Source organism: Chiloscyllium plagiosum, unplaced genomic scaffold, assembly GCF_037043375.1.
Source record: "Chiloscyllium plagiosum isolate Xiang-an unplaced genomic scaffold, Cpla_swu_hap1 HiC_scaffold_17, whole genome shotgun sequence".
Classification (NCBI taxonomy): domain Eukaryota; kingdom Metazoa; phylum Chordata; class Chondrichthyes; order Orectolobiformes; family Hemiscylliidae; genus Chiloscyllium; species Chiloscyllium plagiosum.
This window is the reverse complement of record NW_028270155.1, coordinates 38,929,155-38,950,813: the sequence shown is the minus strand read 5'-3', so window position 1 is coordinate 38,950,813 and position 21,659 is coordinate 38,929,155. Positions and strand designations below refer to the sequence as shown.

At 41.0% G+C, this 21,659-nt stretch overlaps 1 long non-coding RNA gene across 1 annotated transcript in view; it reads left to right on the top strand.

Annotated features, from left to right (window-relative positions):
• Positions 1-21,659, top strand: part of LOC122558367 (uncharacterized) — a 243,906-nt gene that overhangs the window by 102,608 nt on the left and 119,639 nt on the right. Inside the window, exon 8 of the long non-coding RNA XR_006314113.2 lies at positions 7,365-7,555. This is a non-coding gene — a long non-coding RNA (uncharacterized LOC122558367). The remainder of the gene's footprint in view (positions 1-7,364; positions 7,556-21,659) is intronic.

Sequence of the window (21,659 nt, the reverse complement as noted above, 5' to 3'; positions counted from 1 at the left end):
TAAGTACCACACTTCCTTTCACTGTAACTCTCACATTTATGTTGTCATTGTCATTTATTGCACTCCACTTCTGGCCACTCACCACAATACCTATGTTGTCTGACACTGTCTCCTGCTTGCACCCAGAATGTTACTGACTGTGAACAAACCCTTCCCCCTCCCACATGTCCCCTTCTCATCATGTTTTGACCATATCCCCTTTTCAGTTACGATTGCCCCTTTACAATTGTCATTCATGCCCCAGCCCTTCTCTAAGCGTGCATGTATCATTCCGAAAGAATAACATGCCATAACATGTGACTGGTCAGGCCCAGCTTGAGAAGTGGCCAGACTTATGGCTGCTGATTGTACATCTCCCCAACCACATTAGCCCTGCTCCCCTGGAAAAGTCAATATGAAGCTACTGTGACTGAGAGTGGTCCACTCCCCAAACTGCAGAGGGATGGAGCCCTGACCTAGATTATTCAGGTGGATGCCTGACTGTGGCCAACCCCTGGACTGACACCCAAGGTAATGGTGGGGAGCCTCTGACAGACGGGTGTTCCCAAGGGCTCCAGTGAGGAATTCTGTAGTTCCTTAGGGCTTTGAGATCTGACTGCCAGCTTGCTGTGCATGCAGTGTGTTTGCTGAATGGTGTTGTACATGTTGTGTGTTTCCTGTAAGCTGTAATGCATATAGTGTGTTTGCTGTAAGCTGTAGTACATACAGTGTGTTTGCTATAAACTGTACCTACAGTGTGTTTGTTGTCAGCTGTAATACATATAGTGTGTTTGTTGTAAACTGTAGTACATACAGTGTTTGCTGAAAACTGTAATACATGCAGTGTGTTTGCTGTAAGCTGTTGTACCTACAGTGTTTTGCGGTGTAAGCTGCTGTACACACAGTGTGTTTTCTGTGTAAACTTCTGTAAATGCAGTGTGTTCATTGTGTAAGCTGCTGTACATGCAGTGCATTTACTGTAAGCTGCTTTACACACAGTGTCTTCACTGTGTAAGCTACTGTACATACAGTGTGTTTTCTGTGTAAGCTGCTGTACATACAGTGTGTTTTCTGTGTAAGCTGTTGTACATACAGTGTGTTTGCTGTAAGCTGCTGTACATGCAGTGTGATTGCTGTAAGCTGTAATAGATTCGGTGTGTTTGCTGTAAGTTGCTGTATTTACAGTGTATTTGCTATAAACTGTAGTACATAGACTATGTTTTCTGTAAGCTGCTGTGTATACAGTGTGTTTGCTGAAAGCTGTAGTACATACAGTGTGTTTTCTGTGTAAGATGCTGGACATGCAGTATATTTGCTGTGTAAGCTGATGCATATGCAGTCTGCTGTAAATGGTGTAGGTATGAGATTGATGCAGCACTTTGTCAGACGGCAAAATGTCTGTCTCTTGACTGAGGTCTGCTGACCAGATAACCTCGGTGCCCGATTGTTTGACTCCACTACTTGGGATTCCAATCCAAGGCAAGCCATGGACTCTGTGAGCCTGCCAGTCGGTGGCAAGTGAGCAAACAATGAGAGAGTAAGCAAGCAGCCCTGAGATGCAGCCTGTCCAATCCTTTAACTGGGTACCTTCTCTGTGCACAAAGTTATTGAAGACTAGTCTGGATGTCTTTGGCATTAGTCTTTGGACTAGAATACTTTCCACTCCCTCAGTAAGTTCAGTTGTCCACTCAAGGATTGTAGAAATTTGTGCTGGATTTTCTCAGTGCCTTTATGATTCTTTTGATGATTTTTTTGCTACTTCCTCAGCAATTCCATTTGACTGGGGATAGTGTGGGGATGGTGTATGGTGTTGAAATACTCAATCCTTTATGAAATGGCTAAATTCTTCACTCAGTGGCTGAGGGCCACTGTCTCTCATCACAATGTCTGGAATGCCGTAATGATTAAAGTGCACTTTCAGATATTTACAATCACACTGATAGTTGTCGATATCAATTGGTCTAACTCCCAGTTGTCAGAGAAGTAGTGGATGGTGAAAAGATAAATCAGCTCATGACTGAAGACTGCAAGCTTCACCCATTGTCAGTCACGTGCCATAAATGGTTCTTTAGCTCACTTAGCTTGATATTCATTGTAAGTATTGAACTGACTGATGTGCTCAAATTCGGCAAGTTGAGCGCTCCTCTTACCTTTCTCAGATTGGGTTCAGTTCATTGATGGCTGACATGGATATCCTTCTGCATCTTCTTTTATCATATCCTCAGCAGTAGTGACTCTATTTCCATTGTACAAGATGCCATCTTTGGCTCACACTTAGAGTCATACAGCATGGATACAGACCTTTCGGACCAACTAGTCCACGCTGACCATGTTCCCAAACTAAACTAGTCCCACTTGCCCATGTTTGGCCGATATCTCTCCAAACCTTTCCTATTCATGAACTTATCCAAATGTCTTTTAAATGTTGTAACTGTACCTGAATCCACCACTTCCTCTGGCAGCTCATTCCACACACGAAAATGTTGCCCCTCGTGTGCTTTTTAAAACTTTCTCCTCTCTCCTTAAAAATATGACCCCTAATTTTGAACTGTCCCACCTAAGGAAAATACTTTTACTATTCACCTATTCAATGCTCCTCATGATTTTATAAAATTCTTTGATGTCACGCCTCAGTGCCTATTCTCCAGTGAAAAAAGTCCCAGTCAATCCAGCCTATTTCCATAACTCAAACCCTCCTGGTAAGTCTTTTCTGAACTGTCTCCAATTTATGATATAATTTCTATAGTAGGGTGACCAGAACTGCACAAAATACTCCAGAAAAAGACCTCACCAATGTTCTGTGCAACTGCAACATGAAGTCTTAACTTCATCGCTGGAGACCCAATACACTCTTACAGAATCAGGTGTGTCCCTGATATTTTCAGGTTATCCTTTCATCAGTAATTCCTGCAGCACTTGAAGAGTTGCATCTTGTAGTTTATTTGATGTATCTTTTAGATTCAGTATTTTTGCTGCTTTACTGATTGTCAGAGCAGGTTGAACCCATTGACTCTGGAATGTATCACACTGTGTCGTAGCATCTTTGATGTCTTCATAGGGAGTGCTCCTCTTGACAGCATGGTGGAAATATACAACTATTTCCTGGGCCTTTATGTCATGGCCAGATACTATCATTGCAAATGAAGTAAGAATATTTACAGATGCTTTGGAGCTGTATGAGGGGTTTAAGGTAGATGTTTTCAAGTGGCTTGTGGTTAGACTCTGCTATTACTTGCCCTCTCTGAAAGCAGAGACAATAGCCAGACACTGTTTCTGTATCTGAACTCCACGTTGTTCAGTTTGTGTTAACATCCTGTATTCAAATGCAGTTGATGGTTAATGTTACACAAGAGTTGCTCCAACCCTGTCTCATGGATATTCACTTTGGCCTCTCTATTTTCATATATTTAAAGAAACTGTTGCTGTCCTTTATCACATTATCTGCTAATTTATTCTCAGAGTTTATTTTCACATTCTTTATTGTTTTTGGTCATCTTTTGTTTGTTGTTGAAACTTGCCCAATTCTCTGCCTTACCAACAGTCCTTGGTTGGAGACAAAAACTGCAGATGCTGGAATCCAAGTTGAGAAGCAGGAGGCTGGAAGAACACAACAAGCCAGGCAGCATCAGGAGGTGGAGAAGTCAATGTTTCACGTCTAACCCTTCTTCAAGACTGGATGCTGCCTGGTATGCTGTGTACTTCCAGCCTCCTGCTTGTTTACCAATAAGCCACAATACATGTTTTTTTTTCTTTAAATTTCATACTAACCTTAACTTTCTTGATTAACCATTATTACAAGAACTAATCTTCCAAGAATCGGTCTTCCTCATGAGGTATATCTTTGCAATGAGTCATGAACTATTTTCTTAAACACCTGCCATTGTTCATCAACTGCCTTTTCTGCTGAACTCACTTATTCCTTTGGAGTTAGTGTCAATGTTCTGAAAAAGGATCAGTGGACTTAAAACACTTACTCTGCTGTCTCTGCACAGAAGCTGCCAGACCTGTTAAGTTTCTCCAGCAATTTCTGTTTTTTCCACCATTTCCTTCTTGCCTATCCTTTCGAAAAATCACATGCTCCAAACATTTAGAACCTGGTTTTGATCACCTTGTAAACATATCCCTGTAATGGCTATAAATAATGTCTGCTAACCTCAACTTGTACCATTAATGCATTTATTCTATTTGGAATAGTACATGCTTTTAAGTATAGAGTCATTAGGTTTGCCTTTTTTTCACCATTTTCCCCCATGACACTATTTGTTGCTGTTTCTTTTTAATGTTTGTACACTCTGTCCCTACTTGTTTCATTTTACCTAAATAGCTGTTCTGCATAGCTGCCATACCCTTTTGCTTGTAGGCCTATATTTCCCATCTCCCTCTCACTCCCACCACCCCATTTAATTTAAAGCCCTCTCTAGAACCCTAGTGTTTTGGTTTACCAGGGAAGTGGTCCCAGCACAGTTCAAATTAAGGCCATTCCATCAGAACAGCCCCCTTCTTCCCCAGTACTGGTGTGCCCCAAGAACTGAAACCCATTCCTCCCACACCAATCTTTGAGCCTTGACCTATGCATTTGACTTTAGGCATCTTCAATTGCATATTTTTCTTGTCTCGCTTCAGGTTCTCTTGAGCTATCACACTAGATTCTGATTGCAGTGTGTGATGGCTTCTTCCATTGTGTCTCTACATCCAGAGACTAATAGATCATCAACAATAGTTTCTTCTGAGAACATCACAGACTGTCTCATGTTGTTGTGCTGACATTCTTCCAGAGCTTTGGAAATGTCAATGGACATGCATAAGGCATCCAGAATGTAGTTAGAAAATGGCTGCTTTCCTCCAGCCTTACTTGCCTCTTAGAATCCTTCGCCTTGAGAGTAATTGAGCCCTTTGCATGGTTAAGTTGTGGCAAAATGTCTTCAGTAGTTGGTATGGAATCTTCAAAGTTTTATTAAGATATTTTGGATCTATCCATATTCTCAGATTTGTAGGTTTGATTCCTCCTGTCCTGTCGTCTTTAAGAGTGGTCACTTTCTTGATTACTTCTTCTTTCCTAGCTCTTCTATCTTGTATTTCAGGCTGCACCTGATGACAGCTGGAAATCTCCACAGCAGATGTGATGTTGAATTTACATTCTCATCCACTTTGGAATGGATATTCACCAGGAAGATACTCAAAGCCTGTTTGAAAAAAAGCTTGATAAGTTTCTAGGAACTATTTAATCAGTCAATGGCTTAGTGAATGTCTTCCGCTATGTATCGGGCTATCAATCCAAACTTTGGACATGTTTTAGCTGAGATGATTAGATTTAGTTTAATGTCTACCGTCTGGATTTTCAGATGTTCATTCTTCCAGTTGCCTTGGGATCTCAGCTTAAATTGTCCTCAGGCATGAGTATCAATCCATTAAATAGTTTAGTCCTGATTTTCAAGGGCTTAATGTTTGGGGCACTGTCTTGAGCCACCTTCAGTCAGGTCGGCAAAGATCCTGATGTTCCACAAAATGCCAGCATCTATTTGACACTTCATGTTCACTTGACCCTATTTTTCTGCAGTCATCATCAAAACAGTTGCAAACCATTTCTAACTTATCGATCTGACAACACCAATATGTTTTACAAGGCAAAATGATTCATCAGAATCATTGGCTGAGACCCCTCCAGCAGCCATATTTACACATTTGATTAGTTTTTCTGACTAAACGCCTACATGCAAAGTGATTCGATTTCTTGCTTTAAGAGCGCTGCTTTTCCTTTGCTGGATATGCTTCCTGTTCTTTTGCATGATGCCCTCTGCAATATTTATGTCTTGTCTCCAGCCTTGATCTTTCTGCTAGCCTTTCTGTAAATGCTTTTTTCCTTCTTTCCAATCTGTTACACTCATTCAGCCCGTAATGTCTCTCCGCATAATGTCAAGTCTCCTTTCTTCTCTCATTAATGTACTCTCACTGATGATTCATAATCTCAGATCTTCTGCATATACAGTATTTGTAGCTTTCTTGACAGTACGTTTCTCATATTTCAGCAGCACTCATGATTCCATACGTCTAAAGCCGTCCAACTCTGATGGTACCATCTTCCAGTTGTCAAAACTCACAAGAGTCAGCCAAATTTATCGATGTGGTCCCACACACTCATCGTTAGTCTCCCTTTCGCATTTAGCTCTGATATCGTGCAATATCATTTATAAGTAACTTTAGTATGGAGTTCAAGTATGTCTTCAAAACCTTAAAATCTCCTCATTCTTGCTTTGATGCTCCTCAGTCAGATTCAGGCTGTAATACAACTCTTTCCCTAACACTGATAACAGGGTTGCAACTCTGATATAGTCAGGTTTTTTTTATTAATTCTGTTGGTATTTCATAGTTTTGCTACTGAGAGTGGAAACATTCCAATTCTGTCACATATTTCCTTTTATTTCCACAGCAATACGGAATAGAAAATGTACAGATATTTTGACTTCAACTAGAATTTAAAGTTGCAGACTTGTTTTTTTTTAACTTCTTCATTGTACTTTTTACAATCTGGCTCTTTTATAGCTTTAAAAGATCACATATTTTCAGCTGCAACATTCCTGACACCATGATACACATGATGTATTTGTAATGGCTCCCACAGACTGTACACAGCAGATGTAGAGTTAAACATTATTATGATAAGCTGGTCAGTACACAGCCACCTTATCCAAACACAGCCACTTCTCAGCATTTGTTGAGGAATTTAGAGAAGGTAAATTTAAATCAATGGTGGATCAGAAATTTGAGAAAGTGTTCATGCTTTTAATAGTCTAAGGGTTTGCCCTTTTGAAGTTAAAGTTGTAGTTGTCTGGCACAGGTTAGAGGAGGAGTCAACATCAAAAATTTTGGCAGTTCCAGACAATTCCATGCCACTTGGTATGATGTGGTCACTGGGGCTGTGGGCAGGGGTGTTTAAGCTCACCTGAGCACCAGTAAGTAAGAGAGGATGAGGGATAGAGACCGAGAGATGGGACACTGAAGGAATAAGTGATGAAGTGGTCTCCTGCCACCCTCTGGTCTGGGAAGAGGACCTGCCATCTTTCCCTTGTAAATGCTAGTCCTGCAGCACCCCTGTGACATTTATACTGCTAATGCTGCAATGGCAGGGACTGACACCAACACTCTCTCTCAGAGCAACTGGCAACCTCAGTGAAGGCTGCCTTGGGTGTCTGGAACCTGTGTCAATTTTCTGTTGCCATAAGCATTAATTGGACAAGAAATCCATCTCCACATCAGTGAAGGACTGGTCATAATGAAAATCTAAATTTCAATAAGCTTTCCACAGGGGGGCAAGTTGTAACACAGAATGAGACCATGCTGAAAACTTGACCCTTCTATCATCATATTTTCTATCTCCCTTATCCAAGGAGCCTCTGAACATTAGTTCAACAGGATATTGCCAGGGAGGAGGGTCTTCAGTCACAAGTGGAGGTTGGAAATATGAAGATTGTTCTCCTCAGCACTTGGATGAGTAATTGTTTCGATGTAAACCAAAGAAAATGCTAATCTTTTACTCATGAGCTATTAGTGGTGCCTTACGCACAGCACAAGTAAAGGGGTAAGTTATACATGTTCTTTACCATATTTTACCTATTGACTTAATGCATTGAGTTAAACATTTAAGACACAATTTCTCAGAATATGTACACAGTGGCTAGTTTATCGAATAAATCTGAGTGCACATTCCAATTTTATTTCAATTAATAAAAAAATCACGGACAGTACATCCAGGATTTCCAGTAAGCTGCTTGGCATGTGAGAGATGCTGCTGCTGCTGGATTTCATCTTGGAGAATTTCTCCCATAGCTCGTCATGCACAACGAACAATTCCAGATGTGTAGAAGCTACTTTTGGAAGCCTATTTATAACCATTTCATGAAAGGCTACAAACAACATGTAAACTGCAGAGAAATATTCAGACCTCTAGTAGTACTACATATCCTTGTTTCTCTGGATATATTGCAAAGACATTCATTAGAAAATCATCCCATACTTTCCACATAAACAAGCATTAGCCAACAGACAGTGAGTATTGCCACAGCTACAGCTGGGACCATGAGCTGAATGTTTGGATGGGGGTTTCCAGGTCCTGAGTCTGCCCCAGTCACTCTCTGGAGAATTTGACCAGGCTGCTGTCTTAATTGGCATAGAGATAGCTTCCTTGTCCATGGTGCGTTCTCTAAATTCAGAGGAGTACCCAGCTGCTGTGAATGGTCAGTAACTGGCAAGGGTCCTTCAGCAGCAAGGACATTGCCCTCTGATTAGCTACTTTTAAGCAAAGTATTAAAAATTAGAGAAAGTGCATTTTTGGTGGAGGGGTGGTTGAAGATGACCTTTGGTAACACACATACCCAGACAGGCAGGGAAGATATAGAGGTTGGTCTGCAGCACTGTCACCCTAACATTCCTTATGATGCCACCCTTCAGACAGTTGATCTATCTCTCATGGCATCAAGAAATTGAAGATGACTGGAAAATTACACTCCACGCCCTGAACTTATTTCTACCAATGATCTTAATGAGCCCAATTGGCTGGTCCCATCTTGGCCCCATCTGCTTACTTTCTCAACCTTATCAAGCCCAAAGAACCTTGTCCCATTTGTTTCAGTAGTGTAGAGAATAGAGTTATAAATCAATTTGTGACGAAAGCCCAGGTTACTGGGGCAGGGAAATCAATTAGCCCTCAGGGGGAGGTCTGAAACCTTATTTATACAAAGTAACTTTTACTGGGGCTCAGAAACCTGGTTAGATTAGATTAGATTCCCTACAGAGTGGAAACAGGCCCTTCGGCCCAACAAGTCCACACCGACACTTCGAAGAGTAACCCACCTCCCTCTGACTAATGCACCTAACAGCTATGGACAATTTAGCATGGCCAATTCACCTGACCTGCACATCTTTGGAATGTGGAAGGAAACCGGAGCACCCAGAGAAAACCCGTGGCTGACACGCGGAGAATGTGCAAACTCCACACGGACAGTTGCCCAAGGCTGGAATTGAACCTGGAACCCTGGCGCTGTGAGGCAGCAGTGCTAACCACTGAGGATGAAAGGAGGCTCAGAAGGCTGGAATTATGTAGTAACTGCCTTTGTAGTACTGTTTGTGAGGCAGAAGGAGCAAAAATGTTTCTTTCAGTCCCAATAATTGACTTCTGTACCTTAGCCCCACGTGAATTCTAACCATCAAGTCTTCCATAATGTCCAACTACCTCCTCATTTATTTGCTGTTGGCTGATCACATAGAACATAGAATGTTACTGCGCAGTACAGGCCTTTCAGCCCCTGGTGTTGCACCAGCCTGTGAAATTAATATGATGCCCATCCTATACCATTCCATTGTTATCCATATGTATGTCCAATGCCATTTAAGTGCCCTTACCATTGGCAAGTCTACTATTGTTTCAGGCAGGCCGTTCCACGCACCCATTACTCTCTGAGTAAAGAAACTACCCCTGATATCTGTCCTATATCTATCACCCCTCAATTTAAAGCTATGTCCCCTCGTGTTAGCCTTCACCATTAAAAGGAAAAGGGGTCTCACTGTCCACCCTATCTAACCCTCTGATTATCTTAAATATCTTGATTAAGTCACCTTTCAACATCCTTCTCTCCATTGAAAACAGCCTCAGGTCCCCCAGCTTTTCCTCGTAAGACCTTCCTTCCATTACAGGCAACATCCTAGTGAATCTCCTCTAAAACCTTTCCACAGCTTCCACATCCTTCCTATAATGCGATGACCAGAACTGCATGCAATAATCTAGGTGCGGCCTTACCAGTGTCTTGTACAGCTGAAGCATGACCTTGTGGCTCTGGAACTCAATCTGCTGACCAATAAACACCAACACACCATATGCCTTCTTAACAACCCTATCAACCTGGGTGGCAACTTTCAGGGATTTATGCAACTGGACACAAAGATCTCTCCATCATCTACATTGCCAAGAATTTTACTATTAGCCCAGTATTCTGCATTCCTGTTACTTCTTCTGAAGTGAACTACCTCACACTTTTCTGCATTAAACTCCATTTGCCATTTCTCAGGCTAGCTCTGCATCTTACCTATGTCCTTCTGTAACCCACAAACATTCTTCTGCACTATCCACAACTCTGCCAACCTTAGTGTCATCTGCAAATTTACTAACCCATCCTTCTATGCCCAAATCCAGATCATTTATAAAAATGACAAACAGCAGTGACCCCAAAACAGATCTCTGCAGCAACCCACTGATAACTGAGCTCCAGAATGAACATTTCCCATCAACCACCACCCTCTGTCTTCCTTCAGCTAGCCAATTTCTGATCCAAACTGCGAAATCACCTTCAATCCTGAAACTCTGTATTTTGTTCAATAGCCTACCATGTGGAACCTTATCAAACGCATTATTGAAGTCCATACACACCACATCAAACACTTTACTTTCATCCACCTGTTGTGTCACCTTCTCAAAGTACTCAATAAGGTACACCTACCCTTCACAAAACCGTGTTGACTATCCCTAATCAAATTATGTTTTTCCAGATTTCAGATTAGACTTCCTACAGTGTGGCCTAAAATGTCCACACCGACCCTCTGAAGAGTAACCCACCCAGACCTATTTCCCTCTGACTAAAGCACCTAACACTATGGACAACTTAGAATGGCCAATTCACCTGACTGGCACATCTTTGGACCGTGGGAGGAAACTGGAGCACCCGGAGGAAACCCACGCAGACACAGGGAGAATGTGCAAACTCCACGCAGACAGTCACTCAAGGCTGGAATTGAACCTGAGTCTCTGGTGCTGTGAGGCAGCAGTGTTAACCATTGAGTCAATTCTATCTCTTACAACCTTTTCCAATACCTTACCCACAACCAAAGTAAGGCTCACTGGCCTATAATTACCAGGGTTTTCCCAACTTCCCTTCTTAAACAAGGGAATGACATTTGCTATCCTCCAGTCCTCTGGCACTATTCCTGTCGACAATGGTGACATAAAGATCAAAGCCAAAGGCTCTACAATCTCCTTCCTGGCTTCCCAGAGAATCTGAGGATAAATCCCATCCAGCCCAACGTTCTTATCTATTTTCAGCTCTTACAAAATTGTTAAAACCTACTCTGTGTCAACCTCAATCCTATCTAATCTTATAGTCTGTATCTCTGTACACTCACTAACATTGCCCTTTTCCAATGTGAATACTGACAAAAAGTATTCATTAAGCGCTTCCCTTAACGTCCACAGATTCCACACACAACTTCCCACTACTTTCTTTGATTGGCCCTAATCTTACTCTAGTTATTCTTTTATTCCTGATTTACCTTCAGAAGGCCTGAGGGTTTTCCTTGATCCTATCCACCAACAACTTCTCATGTCCTCCCCTGGCTCTTCTTAGCCCTCTCTACCTGTGAAAGCAGAAGTTCCAAAGACATCTGCAGTTAAAACCCCCAGAGCATATGAAAAGACCACCCTGCAGGAAAAGCCAGTAAATATGCAAATGAGGTTAAAGTGGTCCAACTCATTTTGTATATGGAGCTCCATTATGACCAGTGCATTCATTTCCAAGTGTTACTGGGATTTCTGGGCAGATGAAGTCCCACCACTCTATGATCTGGATTAAATGTGCAAACCAGTATGACTTAATATACAAGCCATAATTGCAAAGTTTCTGGATGATATGCAACTTAGAAATAAAATGAAGAGTGAGGAAACTTTCAACAAATTTGAGAAGGATCTCAGTGAAATCAGCAATTCAAATTCATTTTATCACAGGGCAGTGTGAATTGACTAATTTTGGTCAAATATATGAAGAGCGGCAATAGAGACAAAATGATAGCATCCTAAAGTGGATACAGAAACAGAGATTTAGGGTGACAGGAGGAGGAATATATGCACAAGTCTTTGAAGTGGTTACAATTCGAAAGGCTATTGGAATCAACTTAGCCCCTGTATGACCAGGGGCTATGGCAAGATATTTAGGAGAATCATGTGAGAAGATGAGTGAAGCCTTTCTTGATGTTGGGAGCAACAAATTTCATTATCCAACTGAATCTCAGACAGTGAGATGAGATTCACAGTGCAAGACCTATTAATGGGGATTATTACTCATTATCATCGTCATTATTACATAATGTCACCAGTTTAATTTGCAGGTTACCATTCTGCCACCCAGCAGAGAGAAATTGGACAGAAAATCCATCTCCCTGCTTGGTCCTCTGGATCTCCATGGTGAACAGCCACCACCATGTCTCAGGGAAGTAACTGCTTACACCCCACATCTCTGGATGCTGGCATCCAACATGTTCCAGTCTCAACATATCATTCTGAAATATCTCCCATCCATTTCCAGGATGCTTCTCCAGTATAATGCAGCTCTTGTGCATTCCAGTGGTAGGCATGGCCAAATCATAGTGACTGGGCTCAGCAGGTAAGGTCGAGAGTTGGCGTTGTCGTTTAAGATGGTGGGTGGGATGTGTGGAAGTTCAGTCGAGATGAGCTGTCCAGAGAGTGAAAGATAGAATGGGACATGCAAATTCAGGGGCGGGGGAGAGGATGTCGGTGGTTGGCATCAGGGTGAATGAGAAGTTGCAGTCCTGATAACTAGTCTGGGTCGGATGCTCTTCAGAGAATCACTGCAGATTTGATGGGCCAAATGGTCTCAATCTGCTCTGTAGGGATTTTATAATTCTATGAATCTATAAAGAGGACACAACTGAAGGAGGTTCAGGAGGACTGGAGTCTTTCATCCTCAATGCCATTTTCTCCAGAGAAGGTGCAGTGTCAGTGTAAGTTGAGAATGACCCAGGATACTGTCACAGCACTGATACAACTGCTGGAGAGGGACCTCCAGCATGAAAGAGTCGGTGACCATCCTATCATCAAACAGCTGTGTCGGACTTCGGTGCAACAAGCTCCTTCCGAGCCCATAAATGTATTAATGATGTTACACATGCTACTTGTGAAGGATGCCATTTGTGCAGTGCTGCAGTCGGCTGTAAGATTTGCCAACACAGCTGGCTTTCACCAGGAGTAGGATGTAATGGACTATACACATGCTGCACTGAAAGGGCAATATCAGAACACAGCTGAGTTCATTCATAGAAGATGGTTCCATTCCAAAAATATGCAAGTGATCTGTGATCATCAGCTCCACTTCAGATACGTTTGCATCCAGAACCTAAGGAGCTGCTGGGAATGCTTATGTTCCTGTCATTTTTAACTGCACCAGATGTTTTTCAAGTTCAGTTACTGAGTCACAAGGGCTACTCATTACAACCATGGACAATGACTCCATTATGTAACCTGCTGACTGAGTTGATAGAATACTGCATATTTTTCAATGAGGGCCATGGTGGAGCAGATGATAGGCCTCCTGAAGATGAAGAATCACTGCTTGGACCCATCTGCTGCACCCACGCAGTACACTCCAGATGGAGTATGCCACCTAATCCTGCTGTGGTCTGCACAACTGGAGCAGATAAAGAGGAGCTGTGATAGATGCTGATGAACTGGGAGAGCAGAAGCAGATAAAGTGGGGCTGTGATGACGGTAATGAACTGGGAGAGCAGGAGCAGTCTTCTGAGGAAGAGGATCAGGATATTGAGCTGGAGGAATATGACCTTCAGCATGATTGATGCAGCTACTTGGGGCACATTGGTGAAAGGCAAATCTGGATTGCCAACACCTGACTGGGTACAGGATAGGAATTCCAAGATGGTGCCAATGATCCCAGGATATCCCAGCAGTATTGAAAATTTCCAGCAATGATGAGTGGGATAGTAAGGCTAGCATCAGGCATGAAGGCACCATAAGGAGATGCTAGGTAGGAACAAAGCTAGTTTGGAATGATAGTGCAAGAAAATCTACTAGACCTTGTGTAGAGAAACCCTGCATGAAATTCAATGAAAATGACACTTTGACAAAATATATTATGATTCACCCCATAGAGTATGAAAGCAAGGAAATTTTATGATAAACTTTTATAAAATTCTGATTTAAACTTCAACTGCAGTATTATGTCTAGCTCTCGACATCACATTTTCAAAAGATTATCATGGCTAGGAGGGCACAATGAGGGCATAGAGTCATAGAGATGTACGGAAATAGACCCTTCGGTCCAACTTGTCCACGCCAACCAGATATTATAAATTAATCTAGTCCCATTTGCCAGCATTTGGCCCATATCCCTCTGAACCCTTCCTATTCACATACCTATCCAGATGCCTTTTAAACGTTGTAATTGTACCTGCCTTCACCACTTCCTCTGGCAGCTCATTCCATACAAACACAACCCTTTGCATGAAAACGTTGCCCCTTAAATCCCTTTTAAATCTTTCCCCTCTCACCTTAAACAAATGCCCTCACCCAACCCAGGGAAAAGATCTTATCTATTTAAACCAAACCATGCTCCTCATGATTTTATAAACTTCAATAAGGTCACCCCTCGGCCTCCAACACTTCCAGGGAAAACAGCCCCAGCCTATCCAGCTTCTCCCTATCGGTCTTTGGTTACAGAGAGATATTGCAGAAATCTCTCTCCTGAGAACAAAGAAAGTAATAGAATGATTTTGTAAAGGTGTTTAAATTCAAAAATGTTTTGATAGAGTAAACAATAAAATATGTAGCTAACAGATGCAAATTTAGAACAGTTGTTAAAAGAAACCCAGGTAAAATGAGCAGGGAAATGTGTGATCTGAAAGAATATGGAAGTAGCTTTAGTAAGAAGATCCAAAATCAAGTTTGATGAAAAGTTTCAGGGCTGTGGAGAAAAAACAAGGAAGTGTAACAACTTAAATGGTTCTTTCAAAGGCCTAACAAAGGCACAATGGGCCAAATTGCATTTTCCCATGATGCATCATTCCATATTTTTATGATTCCAAATGAACAACAGAAATGGAGCTACAGTTCTGAGCAGGAGATTCTGTTGGCCAAGTTGAAACTTCACTGCCAGATTCACATAGAAATCAGTGATCATAAATATCAATACATCAGTCACACTGTTATCAAAACAGCAAATTCTGTACCTAGAGAAATGATACGTTTGGAGGAACTGAGTGAAGCCAAGGGATTGATTCTGACTGGGGTAAGCCTTGACAGCAGAGAAGCTGTGGTGGGGATGTGAGCAGCTGAATAAGAAATGGAAAGGCCAACTATCTTCAGCTGCCAGTAGAAGCTTAGATATTGTGAGAACCACCCCATAATAAGTATTCCATAATCACCCTGTTTTGTGTACTGTGGGTGGTGATTTTTCCTCAAACCATTGAAAATGCTATTGTTAATTTGTTGGAAAGGTGGCTTGGCTGGCCACTTTGGGGTGACTTTTAACTGTATTCTGTGTTCTACATCTCCACTTGACCAAATGATTTAAGATCTGGTATCCCCATTCTGTCTAGGGATTAAGGAGTATGAAACTGCATTCTGGCACTCAGGAGTACTACAGCACAAATGTTCAATGCCAGAGCACCATAATTTTTTATCCTAACACCACTTCCTGTAAATGAAATCCAATCTAACAGTGCACTGTTTGGAAACATAGCAACAAAACACACTGTAACTCAGTGTCATTTCCAATGCAAATATTTCAGCTAGACCTGTGTGAATGATACTATTGATAAAAATAATGAAGCATTGAGCACAATAATTAAAGGATTTATGTACAACGGACTTGAGATTGAGATATATAGATATGCAAAAGTATATTTTGATCCCATTCTTATAAGCACTTGGAGGTAATAAGCAAAGTATGGTTAATTTTTCTTTTTATTTCCGCAGAAGTCATGTATTTGCACAAAAAGGCTGTGTGTTACTGTTGTTTAGTTCCAGTGAACATCTGTGTGTTAAGTACTCACCCCAGACTATGTCTAATAAATCTTAAAATTCCCTTTGAATAGACTTGTCCTATCCCTTTGAGTAGAATGGTAAAAAAAAACAGAAAAAGTTTGTGTCTACTTTTATTTATATTCCCTCTTGGGACGTGGACATTGCTGGCTGGCCAGCATTTATTTCCTGTCCCTAGTTGCCCTTGAGAAGGTGTTGGTGAGCTGCCTTCATGAACTGCTGCTGTCCACATACTATAGGTTGATGCACAATGAACTTAAGGAGGGAATTCCAGGATTTTGATCCAGTGACATTGAAAGAACAACAATGTATTTCCATCAGGATGGTGACTGGCTTGGAGAGGAACTTGCAGTTGATGGTGTTCCCATATATCTGCTACCCTTGTCCTTCTAGATGGAAGTGATCATGGTTTTGGAAACTGCTGTCTAAAGATCTTTGGTGGATTTCTGCAGTGCAGTTTGTAGGTAGTACATATTGCTTCTACTGAGTGTCGATGGTGGAGGGAGTGGATTCTTGTGGATGTGGTGCGACTCAAGCAGATTGCTTTGTCCTGGATTGTATCAAACTTCTTGACTGTTGTTGGAACTGCACCCATGAAGGCATGTGGGGTGTATTCCATCACGCTCATGCTTGTACCTTGTTGATGGTGCACAGGCTTAGGGGAATCAAATGGCAAGTTACTCATTGCAGTATTTGTAGCTTCTCACCTGATCTTGTAGCCACTGTGTTTATGTGGCCAATCCAGTTGAGTTTTTTCATCAATAGTAACCCCCAAGATGTTGATCATGGGTGATTCAGTGATGATAACACCATTGCATGTCAAGGGGAGGTGGTTAGATTGTCTCTTATTGGAGATGGTCTTTGCCTGGCATTTGTGTGGTGCAGATGTTACTTGCCACTTGCCAAGCCAAATACTGATCAGATCCTGTTGCATTTGAACATTAACTGCTTTAGTAACTGAGGAGTTATGAGTGGTGATGAACGTTCAAATCAAATCAAAATGACATTGTGCAATTATCGGCAAACATCCCCACTTCTGATCCTATGATGGAGGGGAAGTCATTGTCGTAGCAACTGAAGATGGTTGGGCTGAGGGAATTACCCTAATAAACCCCTGCAGAAATGTCCTGGAGCTGAGATGACTAACCTCCAACAACCACAACCATCATCACATGTGCCAGATATGAGTCCAAGCAGCAGAAAGTTTGCCCCCACCCCCCGATTCTCATTGATTCCGGTTTTGCTAGGGTTTCAGCTGCTTCAGCAAACACCTTCCCATCACCATAAAATCAGAAGTGGTAATGTTTGCTGATGATTGGACAATAAGCAACACCTTAGATATTGAAGCAGTCCATGACCAAATGTAGCAAGAGCTGGACAACATTCAATCTTCAGCTGATATATGACAAGTAACATTTGCACCACACAAGTGTCAGGCCATGACAATCCTCAACAAGAGAGATTCTAACCATCATCCCTTGACGTTCAGCGACATTACCATCACTTAAACTGCTATTGTCAACATCCTGTGTTATCGTTAACCAGACACTGAATGGGACTAGCTCTGTAAATAATATAGTTACAAAAGTAGGTCAGGGTCTAGAAATCCTGCAGCAAGTAACCTACCTCCTTATTCCTCAAAGCCTCTCTGCTATCTGCAAAGCATGAGTCTGGATTGCGATGGGATGTTCCACACTTGCCTGGATGGATGTGGCTCCATCAACCCTCAAGAAGCTTGACACTGTGGAGAAACAAGCAGCTTATTTGATTTGTACCTCTTTCATGAACATGCACTCCCTCCACCACCAGCACTATATTTTACATATTCTGGCTCAAAGTCCTGGAGCTCCCTCTCTCACAACATTGTCAGTTTATCCGCACCAAATGGTTTGCAGCGATTCAAGAAGGCCATTCACCACCACTTCATAAGGGCAACAAGAGATGGGCAGTAGATGCTGATCTAGCTAGTAATGCCTGCATCTCCTGAATATATAGAGGTAAACAACTGACAGTCATAGATTCACAGATTTTCCAAAAGGATTTCAGATGTTGCCTTACTATATGAGAATGAAACAAATTAGTCTCTCACTTTAATGCCTTAATATGTGAACAAAATAAGTACAGTGGTGACAATGATTTATCAGAATTGATTTTGTTCATATGAAAGTGGAGCAAACTCTAGATGCACCCTTTCTGAGATGGTTTCTTTTGTGTTTCTTCTAAATATTTGGGGCTGTTATGTTTGCTACACAATAAACTTTGTTTATACATTATTTGAAGAAATTTGCTTGATTTACAACTGTGCCTTGATTATTGTAAAAAAATTAGTTTGGGTGACCTTTTGTCTACCTTTGTGCTCTCTAGTGGCTTCACAATTGGGTCTCCAGAGATTCAAACACCCCCTTAATCATGTGATGTAATTATTGTGTCATTCTGATTGATGAACCACTGCTTGCTGAACTTCAGTGAAAGTATCATATTAAACTGTTTTTACATTTCTGTGAAAGAGTCAGCGAAAACAAAACGTTTGCACTCAGCGGATTACTGTATGAAAATGCTGTTTTATTGCCTCAGTTGTTTAATTTGCCTAGCATGCTTTCACCATTTTTAAAAAGAGTCGCCATTATTTTAACTTCACTTTTTGTTTCAGCAAAGGAAAATTTTTCCTTTTATGCACCAGAGGTAAAGTTTTGAGGCCCTAAGATTCCTTGGTTGGGGGAGGGAGTAATTTCAACTTTGCAACTCTTGCAGGGCCAGAATGTGCTAACAGCCTCAACCTACATTGGGATTTTCAGCAAGAAATGCCCCAGCTAATATTCCTTCCAATTTCAGGGAAGGTTGGAAAAGTGCCTTTCCTCCCAGTTAGGAGAGGTTGGCAACACTTGAAATTTTAAATTTCATGTCTTCAACCTTTGCACCCACCCTTGTGAATAGACACCACTTGTTAGAAGAAGCAGTTTGCCAGCATTCATTCATCATGGCAGAAGTACTTGGTTGAAAGGGCCCAATCTCACTGTGGAAGACTTTTATCCATTAGGAAACTGAACTATAGCAAACAGAAATTTCACTGATAACTGCATTAGCCTTGAAAAGTAATCTGTCACAATAAACATACTGAGCCGTGATCTAAGGCTGCACAATATACTTCTCAATAGGGATCCCATTTAACCTGATACATTGTCTAAAAAGTGAAAATAACACAATTTATAATATGAATCAGGTTAATCAGGTAGCACCAAAGGTTATCCAAACATGAATACATTATCCATCTAGTAGGATTCATAAATCCTACTTTCTGAACAGCATTTCCACATCAGGTTCTGAAATCTTAGAAGCTCACTTCTCTCCTTCTTTAGCTTCCATTGCTTGGACCCGTTTTCCATTTCAATCCCTACTGCTGTTTCAATAGTGAAGTTATACATGCATATCCGAATTTCTGGACTTCCTAACAAATTTGACAATTTGCTGTCAGGACCTATGATAATCTGATGTGGGCCTACCTCCTCTGCTTTTGATGTGGATATCTGCCAATGAACAGAGCTATATGGATTATTTCGAGCCAGGATATTTACACTTCATACGGAAAGAGTTTACATAGAAAGCACAGTGATTTGGATTCCTAATATACATTGGTGTAATAGAAAGGAATAATGTTCCATAATTTGTACCTTTTGATGACAATCGCTCTCATCATCACCACTGTAAGTGTGTTCACTGCCTGCCCAAAAACCTCTTCCACATTGATGAAGGATTTACGCCCAAGTTACCTCAGAAACAAAAGGAACTGTACCAGGACCATTGACTGTAGCTTGTTGTTTTTATACTCTGTATACATGGGCTAAAAGGATTTTACCAATTTTTATATTCTGTATAAAATTGGTAAAATGCTTTTAGCCCATGTATTGCTGCCTAAATTTTGAAGAATGTTGGAAATCAGTACGCTAGGAGTTAAAATGGGAGCCTGTCACAATCCCAGAATTAAATTATACCCTTTACTACATCAATTTAACAGCATATTGAACCATTTAAATCTTAATATGGGCCTAAAACCTCAATTAATATTAGATTGTGAGTCTAAAACCATAATTTGGCTCAGTTAAAACTTTGTTCTCAGATGCGGGTGACCATGGCATTTATCCCTAGGTGCCCTGAGAAGTTGCTAGTTGGCCTCCTTGTTGAATTTCACAGCAGTTACAGTAAATCCATGAGATCACACAGCGCAAATTCGTCTATCCGCGCCAAAAAGTAAATAAGAACAAAAATTAAAATCCGCTGCAACAATCGATTTTAACCTATTTTTATCCTATTTTTAATGAGGTCCGTGCTCATGAATTTCATGATTTGTGGGTGTTCTCAGAAACAGAGTCCTCACAGATACGCAGGAAAGACTGTATTGCATGAGTGAGTGGCCTGTGAGAACATTTCAAAAGACATAAGGGTTATCCCATAGTATGGGACTGGAGTCATGTGAAGATTAGGTATTAGTGAATCTGTAGATTTTCTTCGACAATCTGGCAGCTGTCACGCTATTTCTTCCCAGTACCAGATCTATTGGATTCCATGCCACAACTTGCCATGGTAAGATTTGAAGCCATGACCCCTGTATTTCTGGCCCAGTTCTGCAACCACTGTTTTACCATAATAAAGACGGAAAATGCCAGAGGAACTCAGTGGACCAAGCATGTGTGAAGAGAGAGAAACAGAGTTAACAGACCAGAAAAGGCTGGAAAATTATAGTTTTTGTGCAGCATAAAAACTATCATTTTCCATCCTTCACTTCTGAAGAAAAGTAATTTGACTCAAAAAAGTAATTTTATTAATCTCTCTAGAGACCTGTTGAGTTTCTCCAGCACTTTCTGTTTGTGTTTCAGATCTCCAGCTTTCAGAGTGCTTTGCTTTTATCACTATGTTACGGTACATTGAGTCAGTGAGTCCTGTGAATTTCATTTTTTAAATCTTTGAGAATATCATCATTTCTGCAGAGAGGTGTGAGACATTATAATTTAGTGAGGAATATAAATGCATACTTCAGATCTAAATAATTCTCAGAATTTACATGAGTAAGCTCATTAAAATGCACTTGTATAAACAGGAAACTGTTGTCAGTTTGGAGTTACAAGATCTTTTCAACAGTGAACAGAAAGAACTTGCTTTTATGTTTCACCTTATCATGCCCTTAAGACGTCTTACAACCCTTAATTTCCAAAGAATTACTTGGAGAGCATAGCTACCATTGTTATGTTTGGAAATATGGTAGACAAATTTACACAGAGTAAAGTCCCACAAGCAGCATATGAAATAAATGATCAAATAAGCTGTGTTTGCTGGCATTGGCTGAGTAAGAATGTTGGCCCAAAGATCAGAAGAATTCCCAGCACTTTGAATGATGCAATAGAATCCTTTGGAACTACCTAAAGAGGGAAGTAAAACTATTCCCTTTGTGTCCTATTTAGAAATGCAGTTTAGAATCTACAAGTGAGAACCTCATATTTTTAACAATATTTGCTTGGCATTTTATCTAACTGTCCCTGTCTTTTCCTCCAATGTGTATTCTTAACACTAAAACAAGAATACTTATGGCCAGTGTTCCATTTTTCAGTTCTGATATCATAATTTGAATCTCAAATTATATAATTTTGCTTTATGCAAATGTTTCAGCTTCTGAAATACTACTTTGGATGTCATCCCAGTTTCAATAGAATGTAGAACAATGCAGGTCAGGAACAGCCCACCATGTCTGTGCTGTCCGTGATGCCATTCTAAACTAATCTCATCTGCCTGCACATGGTCCATATCCATCTATTCCTACCTGTTCATGTGTCTGTCTGAATGCTTCTTAAATGTTGCTGTT